We start from the raw sequence: 21,138 nt of genomic DNA, 5'->3' as shown, positions 1-21,138 counted from the left end.
GTCATTTAAACCTCTCTAAATCCAAGTTTCTCATTTTTAAAGTTGAACTTCATGATTTCAGAGTTTTCCAGATTATTGCTTTTTTATGATTTATTGATAGTGTCAGGAAGGAAAAGGTGAGTTTTCCAGAGAACTAAAACCTACCTTTCTGTGCCTCAGAAACTTGTTTTTATCTAACTGGATGGATGTATTATTCCATGCATTACACACTTCTCATCTGCCTTCTGAAACGAGAGCACTAAATTTAACTTTTGCTGAATGACTCAAGGTTGTTGCTATGAACTATGATATAATAACTGGGATATAGCATATTAATATGATATGTTCCTCTTAGGGAGCATAGAGGTATGTGGAACTATGTGCCTCAAAACCAAATGACGCAGTGACACTATACTTTTCACGAAAATGATTGTGCTGGTTCTTTTTTTTTTTTTTAATGCTTGCTGCTTTCTAAATATCACCTCCTTCTGTTTCCATTGTCTGTCTTGAGCTGCCCGTTTCTATATTCCACCTTACTGCTTTGAATGGACTAGGAATAGGGAGCTGTAGGTGAGGCAAGTTGGAGTTAGGTCTGAAGTTTGGGCAAATAGTCACAGGTGAGGTTGCTGGAGGGACTCCTGCATGTGAAGGTTTGGAGGCTTCCTTGGGTCACTGCCCAAGGCCTTTGGGGTGTTCTGTGTTGCAGTAAGAGACCCTTGGATAAAGTGTCCAGCTCTTCTTGTTTATGGAATGATCTAATGTTTGTGACCATCCTTCGGGGGGCAAAAGTAAGACTGAGAGCTGGGCAGAAATGACATAGCCCAAGGGACTAAAATGGGTTCAACAATAGAAAAAGGTCACTGAGAGGGCAGATGTGTGGGTCTGTGAGAGTATCCAGGAGACTGACAGACAGGGCTAAGTCATGTTTGTAGGGCATCTCACAAGGTCATCCTGCTTACAGCCTTGAATTACCAGCCATTCTCCACCATGATCTCCCATTTCCACCTTCTTTAGATGAAGTATGTACAGGGGGGTCTGCTGTGGCAAGGTTAATTTAGGATGCCTGGATTTTGAACTTCCAGTTAATTGTTATTCTATTGATTTTCAGGACCACTTGCCAGGTGGATTGAGAAAATGTAAATTGGTTATTCATTTTCTGTATATTTACATGTAAACGCCACTTTGTTAGCTTGCAAAATACAGTGTTGTCCATTTTAGCATAAACTTGGACACTGACTAATTTGTGCTTCTTTAATCTGCAAGCTTGGCAATTTGGGGCAGCCTCTTCCCTTTCCCATTCCCCCTCCCCGTGACCTCACCCCCTCCCATCCAGCAAAGCCAAGAATGTTATTTTAGGCTGTAGGAATTATATTAAAAAAATACCACTGGGCTTCTCTAAACTTTTCTGAAGTTTTAAAATAAATAAATAAATCAGGATCGCATGGGCCAGTCTCCCATAAGGCTGTTTTTGCTGTGTTTTCTGGGCACTCATGGAAGAACAGCAAGCAGTCAGGCCTGGTGCTGTCCGGGGACCACGGCTGCCTGGCCCAGGAGGGGGATAGGAACTCATCCTAGGGAGGAAGGAGCCAGGAGGGTTCGATATATGTCACTGCGGCTTCAGCCAGGATTATGTAGCTCCTGGAGCTGTGGGGAAAGCCAGGAGATGAACAGTAATTAGAGAAATAGAACCAAGCTACCTCTTCTGGCATGGGAGTTAAGTGGGCAACCATTGTGTCCTACTTGTGTTGGAGTTTTCCTCTCTTTTAACACCATCGGGAGGCATGAGGATGCGCACAGCGTGGAAGCAACTTCTGCTGTCTCCGCTTATAAGGCTGGCCTCTCCTCACTTCTAGAAAAACACTGTCATACTCTCACTCAGGATTCTGGAATCACAGTCCTGGTAACAGTGTAGCCTGTGGCCTTGTCTGTCCATGGCTTTGCATTGGCTTCTTCTTTATTGATCTGGGCTGGTAATCATGCAGTCTGTTGGGCTGGTTCTAATTATTCTGGCTGTCTTAATTATGGGATTGTTCATGATCTGTTGTGTTCAAATAATTTCTCAGCAAGAAAGGAATTGAACCAGCTCAAGAGTCCATGTGTCTACCTTGTTCCTATCTGCTTCTGCCTCTAGCCCTTTGTGTCATGTTAAATGAATCATTTTGCTTCCTTGTTTTTCATCTTCCTCTTTGTGAACATGGAAAGAATGATATTTATCTTGTGGCTTAAGATTTAGGGTCACTAGGCATCATGCACTCACAAAATGTAAATTGTTGCCATCAGTGTGATAGGATGGTTCATGCTGTCTCCGTGGTTTATATCTTTCTTTCTTACTATGAACTTTCATTAACATGCGCTAGTTATAGAAAATGCAGAAAACTGCAAAGAAGAAAACAAAAATCAACTGTAGCCCTCCAACTTACTTATATATTTCTGTTCAAAGTTTGATATCTTTTCATCCAGTCTTTATTCAAATATATAAAGACATATATATATATATATATATATATATATATTTACTTTTTATGTTATATGGGAGTAGAGTTGATTTACACTGATGTGTTAGTTTCAGGTATACATAAAGTGATTCAATTATACATATATGTGTATCTATTCTTTTTCAAGTCCTTTTCCCATTTAGCTTGTTACATAATATTGAGCAGAGTTCCCAGTGCTATACAGTAGGTCCTTGTTGGCTATCCGTTTTAGACATATCAGTGTATACATGTCAATTCCAAACTCCCTAGCTGTCCCTTCCTCCCACCCTTCCACCCTGGTAACCATAAGTACAGAGACATATTTAGATAATATGATATATAGTGCCTTGTATGCAGCATTGAGCCACAAGAGTTTTCCAGTTTTCATCTCTTTTTAATATCTGCAGAGTATTTTAGTGGATGCATAGCCTTCTAGGTGACTAATCTTTCCGACTCTTGTCTCTCCTCCTATCCCTTTTTTTGTCTGTCTGACAGAATCATCTACGGAGAGAAAACTTGATCCTATCACTTCCCTGCTTAAACCCTTCTGTGCTTCCTGATAACTTGCTGGATGAGGCCTTGCATCATGGGGGAGGGAGCTTTTCCTGTTTGGTCTCTGACAGGCTCCCCTCTTAGCTCTTTATTTCTCATCATGCTTCATCTCACACAGTACTGAATCTCCTGTCAGTCCCTGGAAACATCCCTTACCTCTCTGCCTTCCCTTTTGCTGTTCTTCTGTCTGGAATGCCCATTGCTGCCTCTGATGTCACCACCCCTGTGACCTGGCTGACTGGCTCTGTTTTAAGATTCACCGCAGGAGATCTTCTCTGCCTTCCCCTGGTCGGGAACCTGTTTCTCTGGGCAGTTCTGTAGACACCTGCTTGTATCTCCTTTACTCAAATGACTGCATCCCCTCCAGTCCATTCTCCACACTAGGGGAAAAAAGGGAAGTGTTTTCTGGTTGTTTTTTCTTTTTTTTTTTTTTTAAATCAATTCTCATCATCGATTCTGGTCATTTCCAGTCTGGGGTGGTTCCACTGAGGCTCACAGTGGATTTTCAATCCACCTTCAGGCTCTCTGTGATCTAGCCTCCACCTCCTCTCTGGTACCATCTCCTCTGACACCTCCTCAGTCTCAGCACCCCAGTCTCACAGGCCTTCTTCTTCAAAACCCTCGTGTGTGCCTTTCCTTCTGCTCCACGAGGATAATCCTGCTCATCCACGAGACCTCAGTGTTCTTGGACTGTCTCCCCCTTGTCCTCAGCACTCAGACACCCTCCTCTGTGGTTTCCAGTCACTGTGCGCATCTCCTTTATGTCAGAGTCATAATTTTGCATCTACTTGTACTATTAATTTCAACAATGCCACTGTCCTTCACTAGACTCTCTGAGGGTAAGACTTGTGTTTGTTTTCACTTATAGGTAGGATTGGATTGGGGGGAAGTCACAAGATTCATTTGCTGATGTTAGAACTGCTCCCAACACTTGAAACTAGATAAGGTCAGGTCAGTCCCATGCCCCCAGGTGGGGGCAATGCAGCAGGTGATCAAGCAGCAAAAGTACCTGTGCTCCCTACAGTCCTTGGAATAACCTGTGAAATCAAAGGTAGCAGGGGGTGGGGCCATAATTTAATATTAAACCAATTGTGAGGAAAGGGCGCCGAGTGGAATGAAGACCGTGCTGGCCCAGGCTGTCTGTTGGGAGCTGATGGATCACCTGGTGTGTGGTAGTGGAGCCCCGGGGGGGGGGAGCGGGGGGTGGTGGTGGTGGTGGTGGTGGTGGTGGTGGTGTGTGTGTGCGTGTGTGTGTGTGTGTGTGTATTTTGGCAGCTGGCCGGCTCTGTTTATGGTTTTAAGCCAGCCAGGCAGCTAAGTGGCGCAGCCAGAAGCAGGGAGCATGGCACAGGCTGATTTTATCTCTGCACATTGGCGCTCCTGGGGGTTCATGGGGTTCTCTGAGTCCTTTTGCATTGCCTGATAAAAGTGGGGGCAACTGCTGGCTGGGCTGCCAGGGTCCTCAGAGGCTACTATGCTAAGTCCTGAGCAAGAAGTCTCCAGGTGCTCAGACTTGAGAAAACTCAGATACTTCTGAGCCTGGAGGAGGAACGGAAGTGGCCTTTCTGCTTCTAGTCCAGGGCTTTTAAGTTACCCCCAGAGGAGGCTGGGGCCTGTGGATGCCCTCAAACACTGGCGATCTAGCCCTGGGCTTTGAAAAGCAGACAAAGGCAAAACCGAGGTCTCTGTAAAAGAGGATAATCCATAAAGGATGTTGCCAGAGAGTTTTAAAGCATTTCTTCTGAATTTTCTTAAATTAGGTTTTTCTTTTAATTACCTAGTTATCCTTCAGAAACTTGGAACAGTCCCACTCCTTATCAACATATTCCTTGTCAATTATGCACAGGCTCAGGCTTATGGTGCTGAGGGTGATGCTTAAGTATGAGGCAGCTGGAAGTTTTTCCCCTTGGGTTGAGGAGAGTGATAGGAATGCTAATGGGCTATAGCTCTGGGCTGAGCTGGTAGCTGAAGGAGAGAATTCACTGAGCACAGGGCTGGCGGGCCGGGTGGGAAGCAAAGGAGAGGTTCATTGCTTGGCTGCTGACCCGACTAGGTGAGTGGGGGCTAAGGGTTAACCTGTAGGTTTTGTCATTCTGATCAACTCTGCCTACTTCCTGGATTCTTAGCTCCATATCCACAAATAACTGATTGAAGTGATACTTAGCAGAACTGCCTACTGGCACTTTTTCTCCCCTTGCCCGGTTGTCTGTGTCTTTTATTCTGACTGATGTAAAATTAGGGCTGGAAACATTTGGTGGGGATGTTCGGATGAGATGTGGGCTGAAATCTGGCAGTGTGTATAAGTGTGTGTGTGTGTGTGTGTGTGTGTGTATGTGTATGTGTGTGTTATAAGGTGCAGTGAGAACCGTAGTAAATAAGGTACAGCCCTGGACTATACTCAGGTCATCTCGTCCTATCCTCGTCCTCTAGTAAGGACTTGTGATGACTAGATGTGATAAGCACAGGTGGAAACAGAAAGAGAATTACAGCTCTCCTTCACACTATCACTGGAATTGGACAGAGGTACATTTATGTTTCAGGATTAAGCATCCAGTGGTTATTTTGGCTGCTTGGACTATGTGGGTAGGTGGTTAGTTCTGGTAGGAGGAAAGATGGGGACTTCAGTTTAGAGTGGGGAGCTCGGGCCTCCCCTCCTCCTGCCTATTCCCCCTCCCAGCCCCCACAGAGGTTCCCACCAGAGGTGAGTTCTCTTGGTCAGGGGGGAAGTTTATCCTTTCCATCCTCATTTTAGGTATTGAACCCCAATACCCCAACTCCCCCCGCCCTGCCATCACCAGATTTGGGACCCGTGAGTGTCCAGGGCTCTGAGGTGGAATCTCTGCCTCGAATGGCCCTCCTTCCCCTCCCATCCTTTCTACACCTTCCTATCTCTCCCCAGCTACTCCTGTGTTCTTTTTGTTTTTCCTCTGCCTCTGTAGGCACCTGAAAACCTGCTCACCGAGCAGGGAGAGAAATTTTGCCTGCAGAGCTTTGGATAATGGTTTCCTTTGGTCTTTGTTTCTGCTTCCTTGTGAGTAAAGGGCAGTGTGAGGGCAAAGAGGATGGAAATACACAAATTAATATTACAATAAAAGCAATGCCATATGTCCATCCATGCCTGCCTGCTTTGTCCTTGTTCATGTAAGAGGACTAATTAGTTATGATCAGATGTGATCAGATATGATCATAGTGACGCTCATCTGACAGAGTCTGTTAAGATATCTAAGAACTGGTTTTGGAAGCAGATGCAAATTCAGTGCCAGCTCTGTCACTTGTTAGCTGTGGGACTTCAGGCAGATTATTGAACCTCTGAGGCTCTGTTCTCTCCTCTGTAAAACAGAACCCATCTCATGTGGGAAATGTGGGTTAAGATCTCAGCATAGACCCTGGCACAGAACAAGTCCTCGGTAAACTATCATCATCACCATTTAGTTGTGTGGCCTAAGGCAGACCACTGTGCCCTCTTTGTGAAAGGGACAGGATAGGTGCCTTATGTAACTTATAAGGATGCATGAGAAGGCACGTTGACTATAGCATCACAGGCTATATGATAAATAAGGGCATGATTATCATTTTCCTGTAACTACACTATAGCAGTTCTGGGGGGTCTCAACAGTGTACTATCTGGCTGCAGATTTATGTCATGATTTGGAAATGCCCATGGAGCTATTGGAGGAGCCAGAACTCGTGGGAAATAGTGTAAAAGCTGCTGGATACAGGGGATCTTGCCCTGCCTATTGTCTTCCTGCTGCTGCTATAAATGACTTTGAGATTTGGCTTCTTCTGCCATAAAGTTCTTGCCACTGGAAGGTGGTGAGTGCCATCCTCAGCTCTTGTTGGAGTGAATCATTGTTAATTCATCCAATGTGGAGATTTTCTTGCTCCTTTGCTTCCTGCCTCTGGTACCTACCAGGCCACCTAACTATGAGAGGGTGGACTGAAACAGTAGAAGGGAATGAAGTTCAAACCTGTCAGTTTTGCTTACAACAGTTCAGTTCAGTTCAGTCACTCAGTCATGTCGGACTCTTTGTGACCTCATGAACCTCAGCATGCCAGGCCTTCCTGTCCATCACCAACTCCCAGAGTCCACCCAAACCCATGTCCTTTGAGTCGGTGATGCCATCCAACCATCTCATCCTCTGTCTTCCCCTTCTCCTCCTGCCCTCAATCTTTCCCAGCATCAGGGTCCTTTCAAATGAGTCAGCTCTTCGCATCAGGTGGCCGAAGTACTGGAGTTTCAGCTTCAACATCAGTCCTTCCAATGAACACCCAGGACTGATCTCCTTCAGGATGGACTGGCTGGATCTCCTTGCAGTCCATGGGACTCTCAAGAGTCTTCTCCAGTACCACAGTTCAAAACCATCAATACTTCTGCACTCAGCTTTCTTTATAGTCCAACTCTCACACCCATACATGACTACTGGAAAAACCATAGCCTTGACAAGATGGACCTTTGTTGGCAAAGTAATGTCTCTGCTTTTTAATATGCTATCTAGGTTGGTCATAACTTTCCTTCCAAGGAGTAAGCGTCTTTTAATTTCATGGCTGCAATCACCATCTGCAGTGATTTTTGGAGCCCCCAAAAATAAAGTCAGCCATGATTTCCAATGTTTCCCCATCTATTTGCCATGAAGTGTTGGGACCGGATGCCATGAACTTAGTTTTCTGAATGTTGAGCTTTAAGCCAATTTTTTCACTCTCCTCTTTCACTTTCATCAAGAGGCTTTTTAGTTCCTCTTCACTTTCTGCCATAAGGGTGGTGTCATCTGCATATCTGAGGTTATTCATATTTCTCCCAGCAATCTTGATTTCAGCTTGTGCTTCATCCAGCCCAGTGTTTCTCATGGTGTCCTCTGCATATAAGTTAAATAAGCAGAGTGACAATATACAGCCTTGACGTACTCCTTTTCCTATTTGGAACCAGTCTGCTGTTCCATGTCCAGTTCTAACTGTTGCTCCTGACCTGCATACAGGTTTCTCAAGAGGCAGGTCAGGTGGTCTGGTATTCCCATCTCTTCAATTTCTGCTTTATTGATTATGTCAAAGCTAAGGCATAGTCAATAAAGCAGAAATTGATGTTTTTCTGGAACTCTCTTGCTTTTTCAATGATCCAGTGGATGTTGGCAATTTGATCTCTGGTTCCTCTGCCTTTTCTAAAACCAGTTTGAACATCTGGAAGTTCACAGTTCACGTATTGCTGAAGCCTGACTTGGAGAATTTTGAGCATTACTTCACTGGCGTGTGAGATGAGTGCAGTTGTGAAGTAGTTTGAGCATTCTTTGGCATTGTCTTTCTTTGGGGTTGGAATGCAATCCTTTTCCAGTCCTGTGGCCACTGCTGAGTTTTCCATATTTGCTGGCATAGTGAGTGCAGCACTTTCACAGCATCGTTTTTTAGGATTTGAAATAGCTCAACTGGAATTCTATCACCTCCACTAGCTTTGTTCATAATGTTGCTTCCTAAGGCCCACTTGACTTCACATTCTAGGATGTTTGGCTCTAGTTGAGTGGTCATACCATCGTGATTATATGGGTCATGAAGATCTTTTTTGCACAGTTCTTCTGTGTATTCTTGCTACCTCTTCTTTTTTTTCATTTATTTTTATTAGTTGGAGGCTAATTACTTTACAATATTGTAGTGGTTTTTGTCATACATTGACATGAATCAGCCATGGATTTACATGTATTCCCCATCCTGATCCCCCCTCCCACCTCCCTCTCCACCTGGTCCCTCTGGGTCTTCCCAGTGCACCAGGCCCGAGCACTTCTCTCATGCATCCAACCTGGGCTGGTGATCTGTTTCACCCTAGATAATATACATGTTTCGATGCTGTTCTCTCGAAACATCCCACCCTTGCCTTCTCCCACAGAGTCCAAAAGTCTGTTCTGTACATCTGTGTCTCTTTTTCTGTTTTGCATATAGGGTTAACATTACCATCTTTCTAAATTCCATATATATGTGTTAGTATACTGTATTGGTCTTTATCTTTCTGGCTTACTTCACTCTGTATAATGGGCTCCAGTTTCATCCATCTCATTAGAACTGATTCAAATGAATTCTTTTTAATGGCTGAGTAATATTCCATGGTGTATATGTACAACAGCTTCCTTATCCATTCATCTGCTGATGGGCATCTAGGTTGCTTCCAGGTCCTGGCTATTATAAACAGTGCTGCGATGAACACTGGGGTGCATGTGTCTCTTTCAGATTTGGTTTTGCCACCTCTTCTTAATATCTTCTGCTTCTGTTAGGTCCATACCATTTCTGTCCTGTATTGTGCCTATCTTTCCGTGAAATGTTCCCTTGGTATCTCTAATTTTATTGATAATATTTCTAGTCTTTCCCATTCTATTGTTTTCCTCTATTTCTTTGCACTAATCACTGAGGAAGGCTTTCTTATCTCTCCTTGCTCTTCTTTGGAACTCTGCATTCAAATGGGTATATCTTTCCTTTTCTCCTTTGCTTTTTGCTTCTCTTCTTTTCAAAGCTATTTGTAAGGCCTCCTCAGACAGTCATTTTGCTTTTTTGCATTTCTTTTCCATGGGGATGGTCTTGATCCCTGTCTCCTGTACAATGGCATGAACCTCCATTCATAGTTCATCAGGCACTCTGTCTATCAGATCTAGTCCCTTAAATCTATTTCTCACTTCCACTGTATAATCATAAGGATTTGATTTAGGTCATACCTGAATGGTCTAGTGGTTTTCCCCACTTTCTTCAATTAAGTTTGAGTTTGGCATAAGGAGTTCATGATCTGAGCCACAGTCAGCTCCTGGTCTTATTTTTGCTGACTCTATAGAGCTTCTCCATCTTTGACTGCAAAGAATATAATCAATCTGATTTTGGTGTTGAACATCTGGTGATGTCCATGTGTAGAGTCTTCTCTTGTGTTGTTGGAAAAGGGTGTTTGCTAGGACTAGTGCCTTCTCTTGGCAGAACTCTATTAGCCTCTGTCCTGCTTCATCTATACTCCAAGGCCAAATTTGCCTGTTACTCCAGGTATTTCTTGACTTCCTGCTTTTGCATTCCAGTCCCCTATAATGAAAAGGACATCTTTTTTGGGTGTTAATTATAGAAGGTCTTATAGGTCTTCATAGAACTGTTGAACTTCAGCTTCTTCAGCATTACTAGTCGGGGCATAGACTTGGATTACCGTGATATTGAATGGTTTGCTTGGAAATGAACGGAGATCATTCTGTCGTTTTTGAGATTGCATTCAAGCACTTAGCCTTGATCTTTACTCAGAAAAAGTTGATAATATTGTTTTAAAATAGTTTGTGTTGTTTTTTGAAATTGATTTCAATCATCTATCAAAGCCCAAGAGTACAACCCTGTCAGTAATCAAGCCAGTAATAGAACAGGCTCTCTCTTGATATCCTGAGGGCTGGTTTTAAAGGGGCTTCTAATTTCCATTTATCTCGATGTGTGTCTGTGACACATACCAGCATAAATCCAGCAGCCCGTCTGGTGAAGGGGACACGAGAACATTGTTCATGGTAGTAAATATGTTTAGATCTTTTTCACAGTCTGAGTTGAGCTATTGCCCTTGTCTATATTTTCATAAATTAGTTCTACCAAACATTGCTTTCCTTATCTCCATGTATAGTAGCAATTAGTCAGTTCAGCTCGATCCAGGGCTTATCTTCACGGAGGAAGCAAACTTTTGAAAATGCATCTCAATTTGAAGAATGCTATGAAGGCACCTGGAAAGGGCCAAGAGTGCACTGTTTTTAAGGATAATTTGCCCTGGGTCACTGCCAACCCACTCTACGATAGGCAGCTTTTCTCCAGAAGGTTGCTCTTTTTTGAGTGGTTGGGGAATTGCTAAAGTCATCAGTATTTATAGGTCATCAGGTGGCCGGTGGGAGATTGCTCCCTCTCTCTCTCCCCGTTCATCCTCCGCTCTCTCCCCCTTTCCCCATTTTAGAGCTGTAGTTTGGTTTCATTTTGTTAGTTTTCAGTTTCTGTGGAACCATGTTCTAGATTCAGAAAGCAGGTTCTCCATCTAAAGGGCCCTTGCTGAATGAATGTTTGTTAAATGAATAAGTGAAAGAAAGAATAAATGATGAGGTGATTGACTCTTGATGGCAAAAGGTAGTGATTGACACTCAGGCAGTGTTTTTTTTCCCAAGTGCTGGAGACGAGGATGAAATTCCTGCCATCTCTCAGGTCAGGACTCACACTGTAATGGTCCTGCTTATGAAGAGGGCGGGAAGAGAGGGGTGTGAATGGATACTGGCCTTTATGAAGCATCAGTTATGGGCTAGGCAGTGTTAGAGCACTCCTTGTATGTGACCCCGTTTGACCCTCGTGAACAGATCTATGAGGTTGTATCACCTCTGTTCCACAAATGAGGACATGGAGGCTCAGGGTAGTCAAGTGTGTTGTTTAAATTACACAGTGTGCTGGTTCCAAAGCTGATATTCTAGTTTGAACTCTTGCATGCTGCTTCTTTGTGGGGCTTCCCAGGTGGCTCAGCAGGTAAAGAGTCAGCCTGCAATGCAGAGATGCAGGAGATGTGGGTTTGATCCCTGGGTCGGGAAGATCCCCTGGAGAAGGGAATGGCAACCGACTCCAGTATTCTTGCCTGGAGAATCCCACTGACAGAGGAACCTGGCGGGCTACAGTCCATGGAGTCACAAAGAGTAGGACAAGACTGAAGTGACTGAGCATAGTACTGCACATACTGCTTCTTATACACATGTATTAAATGTACACACGAAAAACCACATATTCCCAAGTTTCTCCCAATATTTAGAGTGTAAAGGTTTAACCTTCTGATTAAAAAATATATACTCACTGACATTCACATGAATTGAAAAAGTCCTGGGGGCTGGAGAGGGAAGACAGCTTGGATTTGCTTCCCATCCTGACTGTTTGGATGCCTTCCTGAGTCCAGGAGATTTTAACTTCAAGTATGTATTAACAACAGACCCAGGTACTATTAAGACAGCTATTGTCCCGACTGTATTGATCTCTTTGAGGTCGGCATGTTGTGACCGGAGCAAGAGTAACTAGAAATGACTGTTGGCCTGTCCCTGCAACATGGTATCCCCTGTGGGTGGAAGGGAAAATACCACAGTGTGTGATGCTCCTGTATCCACTAGTTGATGGCTGTATTTGGTTTCACATGAGCCGGGCCTCAGGGAATAGGGCGAGGGAGGGGGTATCGGTTACTAGTGCATCTGCCTTCTCTCCAGTGGTGTAAACCCGTTTCCCATACTGGCACCTCTGAGATGGAAAAAAAGAGGCCAGGACCTGTCTCTACATTTCAGTTCTCTCATCTGCTGCTAGAGAGAGAGAGGATAGAGGAGGGAAGAGAAGAGGGAGGGAGGGAGGAAGGAAGGGAGAAAGGGTGGTAGAGAGTGTCCAGCTGGGCTAACATCCCGCATAAGCCACAGAAAATCACATCCTCTCTTCAGCCTCTAATTGTATATCCCCAAACCACCAGACACATCCCTGATGGTGTGCCATGATGGTTCGAAACTGAGAATCCCTGTTTTGCGAGTTTTAAATATTTTGCTATGTTTTAGACCCAGCAACATAACTAAATTAAAGGAAAGTTAAAGTCAGCAGACCAGTCATCACCCTAACTCAGTAACAGTGTCCACCTTTACACAGGACTGGGCCTGTTTGACCAGTATTATTTCTGGTTTTCTCACTGCCACTTTTTAAAAAAATTTCCTGTGTTGGTGTTCACTATCTCTGCAGTAGGTTGAATCCATCAGACTTGGCACTGAACCTTCCCTCTGGCATTGAACCCCAGAGATCATGTGTTTACTACAGTTCAAAGAACTCATCTGAGTCTTACCTTTAATAGTATGGTTGCCTGGGTTTGTTCAAAATAGCAGCAGTAGAAGTAGTAACAGCAGTAGTATTAACAATAGTAATAATAATTGCACTAATAGTATTACATAAGTGTTGTATAAGTACTATATATTTAATCCTCTGTGAGATAGATGAACTGTCATTGTCTATATATTACAACAGAAGAAATTGATGCCTAGAGAGGTTAAGTAACTGGCCAAGGGCACATAGCTAGGAGTGGTGAAGCCAGAATACAAATCCAGGCTGTCTGGCTCCAATAGAGTGAACACAAAGACAATTCCACACTGCTAAGAAATTGATGCTCCACTAGTATTAATCATAAGTAATTAGAGTAGAACAAGCTAGTATATTGTAGAGAAAGAGTCTAAGCAAAGAGTAACATTCACATCTTTCAGACACTTCCAGTATCCAATCTTCTTGCTCTTAGTTGCTTTTATAGAGTCTTATTCACCTTCATCAGGAAACTTCCTCTCTCCAGTAAAAGAGGCACCAGCCACACGAGACTTATGGGTTCTTGAAAGGAGACTTCCAAAAGGAGATGTGCCATAAGGGAAAAGCAAACACCAGGTTTTGAAGACTTGGTGTAAAAAAAAAGCACGTCAGATATCTCATTTATAATTTTCAAAATCTTGATTACTTGTAAAAATATATTAAAATTAATATCCCCTGTTTATTTTTATAATGTGACTATTAGAAAATTTAAAATTATTTATGTGACCTGTGTTCCATTTCTACTGGACAGCAACACTATAGGTTTACTGATTTTATATCTTTCTCCCTTCAGTTCTGGACACTTCATGATGGGTTTGGCCTTCAGGACTGGTTTTGGTCATTTTGGGCTTAAAAGTCAGCTTTAAGCTACTGGGCTTACTATACTTAGTTTATTTATCTAAGTGAGAGCTGATCATGCTGATTCAAGGAGGTGATGAGGAAAATCTTTCTTTCCTTTTTTCTGTTTAGCACCTGACTTCCTCTGAAATAAATCTCTTAGGTAAGAACATGGTGGCCACCCTGCCCTGTGACCCCACAGTTGATCTTTCCTTTTAACCTGGGATGTGTGCAGATAGAGCTGTTGGGGAAAGAGTTCTTCATTTTTCTGCCCCCGGGCCAGTTATGGAATTTCAAGTTGCTTTTGAAATGTTTTAGGAAACCATGCACACTGTTCAGCAACCCTTTCACCTGCTCGAGGACCCGGAGTGTCAGTTACACTGCATTCGTCAACAGCTGTGGCTGATGTGCGTCTTAAACGTCACAGACCCAGAAGGGAAGTCGCAGTCTGGCCCTTAAGGAATTTCAGATTTTCGGGAGAGGCAGACTTGCTGACTTGTTAGGAAATAAAGACTGAGTGATTAGAGCTAGATTGTGTGGCTCAGCCTTGAACATCAAAATAAAGCCAGAGAAGGGGGTGAGTTGCATGGGCCATGTGCTCAGGGAAGACTTTTTGAATGAAGACTTTGAGCCTGGAGGGTTTAGTGGGTTGTGGGCTGTTCTAAGGGGAAGGGTGCATGTATAGGAGGAGATGAGACATGTCTGGGAGGGGTGAGGGGAGCCACTGGGGACCAGTTACAGGTAAGTGTGAGTGAGCTGGGGTCAGGGACAGAAGGTAGGGGCTTGTAACCTGGGCTTGACTCAGGGGGAAGCTGAGTATGGTATAGTCTCAGAAGGAGCAGGACAGAGTTGGACAATGAAAACTTTGAGCTTATTGCTCTCAGAGTCCCCTAGAAATGTTCTTATCTTCTGTTTGCCTAAATGTGGAAGCTGCTACATTGGCACAGCTTCAAAGCTATTCATTATACAATTATATGGCACCTACCTTGTGCAAGGCACTTTGTTTTCAAATAAGTACAGGATTCTAAAACAAATACAGTGTTACAGGATGGCAAGAAAACTGTGTCCCACTTCACTTCAGTTCAGTCGTGTCCGACTCTCTGCGACCCGATGAACCACAGCATGCCAGGCTGTCACCATCACCAACTCCTGGAGTCCACCCAGACCCATGTCCTTTGAGTCGGTGATGCCATCCAACCATCTCATCCTCTGTCTTCCCCTTCTCCTCCTGCCCTCAATCTTTCCCAGCATCAAGGTCTTTTCAAATGAGTCAGCTCTTCCCATCAGGTGGCCAAAGTATTGGAGTTTCAGCTTCAACATCAGTCCTTCCAGTGAACACCCAGGACTGATCTCCTTTAGGATGGACTGGTTGGATCTCCTTGCAGTCCATGGGACTCTCAAGAATCTTCTCCAATACCACAGTTCAAAAGCATCAGTTTTTCTGCACTCAGCTTTCTTTATAGTCCAACTCTCACATCCATACATGACTACTGGAAAAACCATAGCCTTGACTAGATGGACCTTTGTTGGCAATATAATGTCTCTGCTTCTTAATATGCTATCTAGGTTGGTCATAACTTTCCTTCCAAGGAGTAAGCGTCTTTTAATTTCATGGCTGCAATCACCATCTGCAGTGATTTTGGATAAATCAATCAATTTTGGCTCAAAAAATAAAGACAGACATTTTCCCACTGTTTCCCCATCTATTTGCCATGAAGTGATGGAACCAGATGCAGTGATATTAGTTTTCTAGAATGTTGAGCTTTAAGCCAATTTTTTCACTCTCCTCTTTCACTTTCATCAAGAGGCTCTTTAGTTCTTCTTCACTTTCTGCCATAATGGTGGTGTTATCTGCATATCTGAGGTTATTGATATTTCTCCCGGCAATCTTGATTCCAGCTTGTGCTTCATCCAGCCCAGCGTTTCTCATGATGTACTCTGCATATATGTTAAATAAGCAGGGTGACAATATACAGCCTTGACGTACTCCTTTTCCTATTTGGAACCAATCTGTTGTTCCATGTCCAGTTCTAACTGTTGCTTCCTGACCTGCATACAGGTTTCTCAAGAGGCAGGTCAGGTGGTCTGGTATTCCCATCTCTTGCAGAATTTTCCAGTTTATTGTGATCCACACAGTCAAAGTCTTTGGTAGAATTATCAATTTAAAGAAACATAGTAAGTTCATGATACTGTGAAAGGCAGGTGGATGTAGCAATAATAATAAATGTTTTCATATCCTATCTTACAGATGGGCATCTAAGGCTCCAGAGGCCCCACACCTTAGTGGCATGCAGGGTGGGGTGGAAGGTGGGGAAATAGTCGCAACGTGGCCAGTTAGCCAACTGTTCAGGTGTGAAGATTCGATAGGAGTCTTGAGAGGTGGTGAAAGAGGAGCGGGAACAGGAGAGCCACTGGTTAGACCATTGTAAAGTCAGGTGTTTCATGAGTGTGTGTATTCCTCTGTGCACTTGGGTTGATGTGCAATGCTCATTTAGGGTTCATACTCCTGGCATGTCTGATTGTTCTGGTGGTGAACATGGGCAGATGCCGAGAGAGAACTCATAATCCAGTGCTGATGTTTCCTCAGCCTCAGAGTGGGCCACATCCTGTGCTACATCTCTCCGTTTCTCACAATAACCCCATGAAATATCTGCCATTGCTCCCACTCTTTTACAGATGAGGGAACTGAGTCTCAGAGAAGTTAAGTAATTCGCCCAAAATCATACAGCTGGGATTCAAATCTGAGTCTGGCTGACTGCAAGGCCTTTAGCCACTGCATGTACTGCCTCGTCATTGACTCTGATGATTTTTTACAGCATCTTCTGCTGTTTCTCAGTCATTTAACCTAGAATGTGAGTTTCTGTAACTTAGCTCAGAATTTGATTCATTTCTCTTAAGCATCAGAAACAACAGAAATTCACCAGTCCCTAAGCCCCATTTTTAACCCTTGTGCAGCATAGTCTATATATCTTATTCTGTGGTTTATATCATTAGAGTGGCTCTATTGGCCCTTTAAGAAAGCTAATTAATCACTAAATATAGACCACGAGTTGTTCTTTTCAACCCCCTGCGTGTCTCTTCCCCCCATTGTGTGATGCCATCTGGTGCTATGATCTCATGCTTTTTGTGTTCCTTTCCAGAGAACAAGATTCATTGCTCTCTAAGCCCGGAAAGCCAGTTAATTTCAAAGTTTGCATGCATGGCTTTGAAAAAATTTGCATCGAATGCCTCCTTGTGGATTTTCAGAGTATCACTCTTCAATATATCTCATGGAACTTCTATCTTGACCCTCTATGTATATACGTATTCTTGTCTTTTTATCAAAAGAAACTTAGTTTGTCTTTAGTAAACCATCAAGCAACTACAGGTCTTCTCCTGTGTGATTTTTGTGAAGTTTCATTTTGTCAGTTTTATGTGTGTGCTATAGGAAGCCAGAACTTAATAATATACTTTCCTCTTCAAATTGATTTGACTTTCTGCTGTGACGGTGGAACAAATATTTAAAGGATATACAAGAGCTAATGGCAGGCCTCTGACCCTACTGCTGTCTGTCCTTTACTCCATCTTTACCCCGACTTCTGCCTGAAATCTCGAATAATCTTTCAAGGGAGTGTAACTCCAGGGCTGTAGAGCATTTTCTTGCAGACTCAAGGAAGTTGCTCTGGGTTCCCCACCATACTCCTAATCTTTGGGATTTTAGATGCTCCATTCAAACCTTGTCGCTCTCCCCACTTCCTTTTTCTTCTCATTTCAGAGTTCTCGCGGTTTAAATTTAGCCTGTAAGCCTCCTGGGGAAGGAAAGGTAATTCGGTTGCATGTGCACTGCTTACCTCATTCCTGGCACGTGTGGGGAGCAGAAGAACCCTGGGCTGGCCGCCCGCCTCCTTTCTGCTATGCCTCTGCCCCCTGGGATCACACCCATTTCCAGCAGGGGTGGAGGAGGAGATGGGCTCTGAGAGTATTAGTCATGATGTTTAGCAAGGGACCAAACATTTCCTCAGCACAGGAGTTGGTAGAAGGCCAGCCCTCTGAGTCTGAGAGAATTTCTTCCCAGTCCAACCCCATATCTAGCCTTAAGCAGCTTCTGTGAGATGCAGGAAGGATGAAGCCACTGAGTCAGCCATGAGCCAATCCAGTCTCTGAATAATGTGTGTTGAAAGGTATGGATAATGTACAGACAGAAGCCTCAATTTAGGTATCAGGTTTGTTTCCAAAAGAACATATGCTTGTACTAAGCTGAAAAATTTGTTTTTCACTTCAAACTGACAGTTCATTTAATAACTACAGTTCTTGAATTTATGATTACCAGGGGGGAAGGGTGAGAGGAAAGGATAGATTGGGAGTTTGGAATTGACATGTATACACTCCTGTGTTTAAAATAAAATGCCTTTCCATGAAAACAAACTAACTACAGGTATCCCTACCCACAGAATTAAGAGGCATTTCTAAAAGAGTAAGGATTCCTAACTTTCCTGAGTGAGCATTATGCAAAGTTTGGGTGACATCATATATGTTAAAGCTTGGTTATTGCTTTGTACTTTGTACTATGGCTTTGGTCTAGTCACTTAACCTTTGTAAGCATCAGATTTTTCTTCCCACCTAATGGAGTTAATAATACCTATTTTATATCTAGTTCTTAGGGGAATTGGTGAGTATCAAATGAATTTTGACAAATGCTTTTTTCTTCATCTATGAGGTGGTTTCTGCACTTCATTCTATTGATAAGGCATATTATATCAATTCATCTTCTTATGTTGAACCAACCTTATCATCCTGGCATAAATTGCATTTGGTCATGATGTTCTATCCTTTTTATATGTTGGTGAATTTGGTTTGCTAGTACTTTATTGAGGACTTTTGAATCCATAGTTATAAGAAATGTTTTGTAATATTCTTTCCTTGTGATGCCTTTGTTTTTTGTATCAGGGCAAAACTGGCCTCATCAATGATTTGGGAATTTATCCCTCCTCTTTTTTTTTTTTTTTAAGAGTTTATGAAACATGGTTAATTCTTCTTTAAACATTTGGTAAAGTTCACCAGTGAAGCTCTTTGGTTCTGGACTTTCCTTTGTGGAAATTTTTTTTTACTACGTTGATAACTAACTCAGGCTCTTTAGTTGATATTGATCTGTTTATATGTTCTATCTCTTCTTGAGTTAGTTTTGGTAATTTGTGTCTCTCTAGGAAGTTCTCATATAATCTGTAGCATCTAATTTGTTGACATATAATTTTTTCACAGTATTCTCTTGTTACTATTTTTTGTTTTTGTAAAGTGATGTCTTCTATTTCATTCCTGAATTTAGTAACTCAACTCTTCTTTCCTTTTGCCTTGAATGGTCTAGATAAGGATTTTTCAATTTTATTAATCTTTTCAAGGAATCAATTTTTTAAAAAAACTTTCCTCATTTTTCTAGTCTCTACTAAATTTACTTCTACCCTAATTATGTAATCTCTCCTGCTTTGGGTTTAGTTTGTTCTTCTCTTTTTAGTTTCTTCAGATAGAAAGTCAGGCTGCTGATTCGAGACTTTCTCTTTTAATGTAGGCATTTACAGGTGTAAATTCCCTCTAAGCACTGCTTTAACTGCATCTCATAGATTTTCACATACTGTGATTTTGTTTTCATTAATCTCAAAGTGTTTTTAAACTTTCCTTGTAATTCCTTTTTGACTCATTCATTGTTTAGAAGTGTTACTTAATTTCCACAAATTTCTGAATTTCCAAAATTTCCTTCTGTTATTGATTTCCAATTTCATTATATTGCGGTCAGAGAACATACTTTGTATGACTTTTAAATGCATTGAAATTTATTTTATTGCATAAAATATGGTGTATGCTGGGGAGTGTCTGACGTACGCTTGAAGATTACGTAGATTCTGCTGTTTGGTGGAGTGGTCTGTAGATGTCTGTTTTGTCTAGTTGGTTTATAGTGTTGTTCAAATCTTCTGTTTATTTGTGGACACTCTGCAGTTCTACCGTTATTCAAAGTGGAGTACTAAAGTTTCCAACTATTATTGTTGAATTGTCTATTTCTTCCTTTAATTATGTCAGTTTTTTTGACTATTTTGGGGCTTTGTTGGTAAGCGGATAAAATGTGGTTAAAGTTGTTATATCTTCTTAGTGAGTTGACCCTTTTATCATTATAAACTGTCTTTCTTTGTCTCTAGTAACAGTTTTTGTCTTAAAGTCTAATTTTGCTTGATATTAGTATAGCTATTCCATCTCTCTTGCGGTGACTATTTTCATGGTGTATCTTTTTCCATCTTTTACTTCCAACCTACTTGTGTCTTTGAATCTAAAGTGTGTCTCTAGTGGCTATCACATAGTTGGATCATGTTGTTTTATCTATAACGCAATCTCTGCTTTTGTTGGAATGTTTGGTCTATTTATATTTAATGTAATTCCATTTATGTGTCCCTGTTTTGTAACATTACAGATGTTTTTGTTTCTCTGTGTGGATTCAGTTACTGTTATTTCATTCAGCCTGAAGGACTTCCCTTACTATTTCTTATAGGGCAGTCCTGCCAGTGACACATTCTCTCAGTTTTAGTTTAACTGGAAATGTCTTCACTTTCTGTTCATTTCTGAAGGATAACTTTGCTGAATTTAAAATTCTTGGTTGACAACCTTTCTTTCAGTGCTTTGAATATGTCATTCCACTCCCTCTGACCTCCATGGTTTCTGATGAGAAAATAGCTTCTAATCTTTTGAGGAGTCCTTACTTATGATACATTGCTCTTTTTCTTGTGGTTTTCAAGAGTCTTCGTCTTTGGTTTTCAACAGTTTGATGATGGTGTGTCTGAATATGAGTTTGTCCTTTTTTTTTTTTTTTACTTCATCAAACTTCTTAGATGTATAGATTCATGTTTTTTATCAAATTTGGAAAAATTTTGACAACTATTTCTTCAGATACTTTTTTTGTCCCTTTTTCCTCTCCTCCTCTCTGGGACTCCCATTATATTCCTCAGACTGGATAATATCAATTGATTTATCTTCAAGTTGGCTGATTATTTTTCCTGCCTGCTCAAAACTTTGTTGAGCCCCTGTAATAAATTTTAAAATTTCAGTTATTATAGTTTTCAACTTTTGAATTTCTATTTATTTTTCTTTTCATACATTTTATCACTTTACTGATATTCTCTGTTTGGTGAGACATCATTCTCACACTGGCCTTTAGTTCCTTGGACATGGTTTCCTTTAATTCTTTTAACATATTTAGAACATTTGATTTAAAGTCTTGGTTAGGGACTTCCCTGGTGGTCCAGTGGTTAAGACTCCACATTTCCACTGCAAGGGGCACAGGTTCAATCCATGGTTGGGGAACTAAGATCTCACATGTTTGGCAGTGTGTTAAAAACAGAAAACAAAAACCAAGAAACAAAACTTTGAATTATGAAGTCTTGGTTAGGTAAATCCAGGGTCTGGGCTTCTTCAGTGATAATTTCCATTGACTAACTTTCTTTTTCCTACGTATGAGTCA

The 21,138-nt window shown here is 42.0% G+C and overlaps 1 protein-coding gene across 3 annotated transcripts in view; it reads left to right on the top strand.

The window, feature by feature from the left end:
* TMEM178A (transmembrane protein 178A) overlaps positions 1 to 21,138 on the top strand; it is a 56,922-nt gene that overhangs the window by 19,303 nt on the left and 16,481 nt on the right. The window contains exon 1 of one of the 3 annotated variants that reach the window (XM_065929395.1): positions 17,739 to 17,821. The exons of the other annotated variants lie outside the window; for them this stretch is intronic. The gene's annotated coding sequence lies outside the window, so the exon portion shown is untranslated. Of the gene's footprint in view, positions 1 to 17,738; positions 17,822 to 21,138 lie in introns of those variants that run through there. 3 annotated transcript variants of the gene reach the window in all.

The sequence above is a fragment of the Muntiacus reevesi genome, chromosome 3 (genome assembly GCF_963930625.1).
Source record: "Muntiacus reevesi chromosome 3, mMunRee1.1, whole genome shotgun sequence".
Taxonomy (NCBI): Eukaryota; Metazoa; Chordata; class Mammalia; order Artiodactyla; family Cervidae; genus Muntiacus; species Muntiacus reevesi.
This window is presented reverse-complemented; position numbering and strand designations above follow the sequence as displayed.